This window comes from Galeopterus variegatus, unplaced genomic scaffold (assembly GCF_000696425.1).
Source record: "Galeopterus variegatus unplaced genomic scaffold, G_variegatus-3.0.2 Scaffold2354, whole genome shotgun sequence".
Lineage (NCBI taxonomy): Eukaryota > Metazoa > Chordata > Mammalia > Dermoptera > Cynocephalidae > Galeopterus > Galeopterus variegatus.
This window is the reverse complement of record NW_007728465.1, coordinates 283,046-288,551: the sequence shown is the minus strand read 5'-3', so window position 1 is coordinate 288,551 and position 5,506 is coordinate 283,046. Positions and strand designations below refer to the sequence as shown.

Sequence of the window (5,506 nt, the reverse complement as noted above, 5' to 3'; positions counted from 1 at the left end):
GCCCTGCTTACCACCTCTCCTCTTTCCCCTTCTCAGCCACAGCAACTCCAGCACCTTCCACTGAAGAGGCTGATTTGACCCTCAGCCCAACTCTGGAGCCCAACTCCTGGGGTGGGGGAGGGGTGGCGGGTTACAGCTCAGCCAGGGACAAGCAAGCCCCTTAAATTCCTTCCCAAGACAATAATTCTTATCAGCATGTTTAGCTTTCAATCCACCACCTCAAAGCAGTAAAATTTCTTTTACCCTCTCTTCTCTCCAACTGTTTTTCTCAAGACCCAAATCAATATCTAAAAGTGTTTTTCTAAGATAAAAACAATACCATCCAAATAGGAATTTAAAAAAAAAAAAATTGCAAAACCTGCACACTGAAAACTACAGAACAATGCTGAGAGAAATTTTAAAAGCCCTAAATAGAGAGATATGGCCTATTTATGAATCGGCAGACTCAATATTGTTAGAATGTCAATCTTCCATAAATTGATTAATAGATTCAATGCAATCCCAATCAAACTCCCAGCAGGCTTTCATTTAGATATTGACAGGTTAATAGTGAAATGTATGTGGAAATACAAAGGACCTCAATAACCAAAACAATTTTGAAAAAGAAGTATAGTCATCCCTCAGCATCTGTGAGGGAGGGATTGGTTCCAGGACCCCCTACCCCCACCTGCCGTCCCCTTCTGTGGATACCAAAATCTATGGATACTGAAGTCCCTTATATAAAATGGTGTAGTATTTGCAGATAACGTACACTCGTCTTCCCATATACTTTAAATCATCTCTAGATTACTTATAATACCTAATTCAATGCCTACACATCACTTCATTCACCTGGATTCAAGGTTGTATTCTGTGTGCAGCAAATTTGAGTTTTGCTTTTTGGAACTTTGTGGAATTCCCCCCCCCCCAAAAAAAATATTTTCAACCCATGGTTGGTTGAGTTCACAGATGCAGAACCTACAGACATGGAGGGCTGGCTGTACAGAGTTAGCAAACTTAGAATACTTGGTTTAAGACCTTACTATAAAACTACAGTAATCAAAATTGTGTGGTATTGGTATAAAGACAGGCATATAGATTAATGGAACAGAATAGAGAGTCCAGAAATAGACCCACACACATATTGAACCTATTAATTTGCAATAAAGATAACAACAGAGAAAGGATTATCTTTTCAACAAATGGCGCTGGAACGAGTGGATATCCATATGGAAAACAATAGGCCCTGACCCTTACCTTACACCATACACACTGATTAGTTCAAAATGAATCATGGACCTAAGTGTTAAAGCTAAAACTATGAAATTTCTAGAAGAAAACGTACGAGAAAATCTTTGCAACTCTTGAGTAAGCAGAGATTTCTTGGATAGGACAGAAAAAATGCACAAACCATGCAAGAAAAAGATGATACATTGGACTTTATCAAAATTAAAAACCTGCTCTTCATAAGACACCGTAAGAAAATAAAAAGGCAAGCTACAGACAGAGATAAAATATTGCCGATACTTTCTGACAAAGGACTTGTATCCAAAACATATAAAGAACCTTTATAATCCAATGATAATAAGACAAATAACCCAACAAAAAAGATCCAAACGACAAAATGCACATGACAAAATGTTCAACACACCATTCATGGATGGGGAGATATAAATGAACACCACAATGAGATACCAATACATACCCACTAAAATAGCCACAATTAAGACTGATGACAGCTGGCGAGAATATGGAGCAACTGGAACTCTCATACATTACTGTATAAAATGGTACAACTATTTTGGAAAACTGTTTGGCCATTTCTTATAAGTTAAACATATACTTACCATATGATCCAACAATCCATTCCTAGATAGTTATCCAAGAGAAATAAAAATGTATGTCCACAAAAAGAGATGTACATGAATATTTATATCAGCTTAATTTGGAATAGCCTAAAACTGGAAGTAATCCAAATGTCCATCAACTTGGGAATAAATAAACAATTTGTGGTACATCCATAATTGTATGGAATACTACTCAATAAAAAGGAATGAGCTATTGATGTATACAACAACATGGGTGAATCTCAAAAACTTTGTGTTAAGCAAAATAATCTAGAAGGCTAGGCTATATACGATATGATTTCATTTATATGAATTTCTAGAAGAGGCAAAACTAATCAATAGTGACAGAAGGCAAGGAAGTGAGGTAGCCCAGGGCTGGTGGGGGAGGTTTGATTGTAAAGAGGCACAAGGGATCCTTTGGGGTGGTGGAAATGTTCCATATAGTAATTGTGGTCAGTACAAATGTGCTACACAGTTTAACATTTGTTAAAACCCAAACTGTGAACTTAAAATACAAGGATTTTATGTTATGTGACAATGGTTTTGGGAAAAAAAAGATTATGTTTTGTTTCTTCAATGGAATCACAATGATGACACCTTCATCACCCGGGAAGATGGTTACAGCCCCAGCAAACACTGAGAGCGAGCCTGTGCTGAATACTTAACATGTGTCAGGTGCCCTATGAGGCCCTTTCATTCACTGTCTCAATTCAGCCTCATGCCTGCCTTTAAGATGGGTATTATCTTCACCCAACGCTCAGCAAGGATAAGACATTTACCCAAAGTGACATGTCTAGCAACAGGCAAAGCTGGGATTCAAACCTAGGACTCAAAATCTTGTGCTTTCATAAACTTTTCTGGGCCGGCCCAGTGGCGCACTGCTACAGTGTGCCACTTGGGAAGCCCAGGTGCCCTATGAGGCCCTTTCATTCACTGTCTCAATTCAGCCTCATGCCTGCCTTTAAGATGGGTATTATCTTCACCCAACGCTCAGCAAGGATAAGACATTTACCCAAAGTGACATGTCTAGCAACAGGCAAAGCTGGGATTCAAACCTAGGACTCAAAATCTTGTGCTTTCATAAACTTTTCTGGGCCGGCCCGGTGGCGCACTGCTACAGTGCGCCGCTTGGGAAGCCCGGCGGCGCTCCCGCCGAGGGTTTGGATCCCACATACAGACTGGCTGCTCACTGGCTGAGCGAGGTGCGGGTGCAACACCGAGGGTTGCGATCCCGTTGCCGGTCCCAGTCCAGTACGGGCGCGACACTGAGGGTTGCGATCCGTTGCCGGTCACGAAAAAAAAAAAAAGACAAAAAGGAAAAATAAATAAATAAATAAATAAACTTTTCTGTACTGTCTTCAGAGAGGAAAGAAACCTAACCAGTGCAGAGGTCACACATTTAAACATACTACCAAAATCATCTCAAAAAGTTGCATCCACAGGAACTATTTCTAGTTAGAAAGCCATTGGTATGACTTAAAGACTGGATTGGGCGACAAGGCCTGCCATGTGCCCAACTTGTCACATAATGTGGTGTGTGTTCATTTATAAAACACCACAGAAGTTAATATTAACAGAATCCCCAAGTGATCCAAGCCAAAACATAAGCTCTTGGGTAATCCTAAACTTTCAGAGCCAAGACCAGGCCTGTGAGTGTTAGGGAACCTTAGGACCTCCAGATGCTAAAGACCCTAGAGACAGCGACTTGGCCAAGGACAACACAGAGAGTATCCCAGAGCCAGGGCAAACTTGGACCCTGACCTCTGGTCCACCTCCTGTCCCACTGTCATCATGCTGCCCTATGAGAGCCCACCTGACAGCCCAGCAGGGCTCAGTGTGTCCTGTCTCACTGCTGAAGACAGAGAAGACTGCTGTGGCCTCACCTATCCTGCTACAGCCAAGAGGGTCTGAAGGTGTTAACCAAGCGAGGCAGGGAGGCTACCGTCCACCCCTCACCCTTTCCAGCTCCCCTGCAGCTGCTGCTCCCCTGTAGGATCACACACTATTGGAGACTGGCAGCAGGACCAGGTTTCCATACAGTCTCCCCTACTAATTTGCTGTGTGACTGAAACTTTCCGACCTCCAGTTTCCTTGTGGGAACTATTTACACCCATCCCTCTACCTCAGGAATGGCTCTGAGGATCAGATGAGAGAAGGGGCTATATGAGAAAGTGGTTCGTAAACTGCGATGCTAGTTATTTCATTGTTATCCACATCGACAGAATTAGGCTCTATCTAGGCTCATGCAAAAGCAGCAGAAGCAACTGCTGCCTCACCGTGGCTGGGGTGGGAGTTGCCCCATCCGAAAAATGGGGTTGATAATACATGACCTGCCTGAAGCTGCACCAGAGATCCTTCGGGGGGACTTCCAACTCTGAAGTCTATGATTCTGTGATATCAAAGACCCCAAAAAGGTTGACCTCATCAAAATTGGCCTTATCTGCTCTCCTGATGTTTGAATTTCTTTTATCAGGATGCCAAAAAGCACTTCATCTTATAACACAAATGAGACTTCAAATGCTAATGATCTGGGGAAAGGAAAAGCACATTGCCTCACATTCTCACTACAGTGTGGATGAGTGATATCATATTCCCTCCAAACAGCAACTTCTGATGGGAAGCTGGGAAACCTAGTTTAACTGAGTCACAAGAGGGTTTCCTTAGTGAGAGCTTCAGGCTAAATCCTGTCCGTTCTCTGAGACCAAACACTTAACAGCATGGGGCTCCGATTTTAGCTTATTCTCCGAACATTTGTGCTGCTCCCCAGACTGGGGTGATGGTGGCTTGAGGGTACTTTGCCAGCTTTACCTAGCTGGGCTCACGACCTGGAAGAGATGCTCTAATACTCACATGATTCCTCTCAGCCCTAACCCAGATCTAACTGACCATCTGCCCTCTCATTTCCAAGGCTGTTGCTTGCTCATGTCCCCAAAATTCTAACCCTGAGCAGTGCTGAGAACTCCTTTCCCTTCCAACACACCAGCCAGGGTGGTCCAGACCTCATGGGACCCCTCCTCCCACCCCATCTGACCCTTGCCTGTATTTCTAACCATAAAACTCAAGCAAACAAAAGAATTATGGAAATGATCTGATGTCCAAGAGGGTGTAGTAACTAGTTGTCCTCTCCCTCTCCATTCCAGCTCAGAAACCTGTCAGGGCCGGGACATCAAGATACCGTGTCTGGTTTCTTTAATAACAATAATCACTAGCATTAGTTGAGCATTTACTATCGCGCGCGCGCGCGCACACACACACACACACACACACACACACACTCCCCAGCGGACGTTCCCTCCCTTGTCTGCAGCTGACATTCCCTCTGGCCCACGGGTTCCAAGGTCCCCCTGGGTCCACTGCCTCCGGCTTCGGTAACAACGCCCCCCGCCCCTCCACCCAGCCTCCTGATCTCCACTCCGCGGGACAGAGGCCGAGGGTGGGGAAGGAGTCCGAGGCAAGGCCAGCGGCCGTACGGAGCCCAGGATAGGGCAGACAGGGCACCCGAGTTTGGATCCGGAGGAGGCGACAGCGCGGGACTGACGCCTGGACGGGCAGGGACAGGGTGCGCCGGGGCGGGCAAAGCCAGGGAGCTTGGGCCGGAGTCCGCGACCCGGCGAGGAGAGGAAGGCGGCGGCAGAGGAGACCAGAGACTCTGCCGCTCGAAGGTGCGATCGGGGTGTGAG

At 45.0% G+C, this 5,506-nt stretch overlaps 1 long non-coding RNA gene across 1 annotated transcript in view; it reads left to right on the top strand.

The window, feature by feature from the left end:
• Nucleotides 1-5,167: 5,167 nt before the first annotated feature.
• LOC103597575 overlaps nucleotides 5,168-5,506 on the top strand; it is a 7,740-nt gene continuing 7,401 nt past the window's right edge. The window contains exon 1 of the long non-coding RNA XR_551119.1: nucleotides 5,168-5,488. This is a non-coding gene — a long non-coding RNA (uncharacterized LOC103597575). The remainder of the gene's footprint in view (nucleotides 5,489-5,506) is intronic.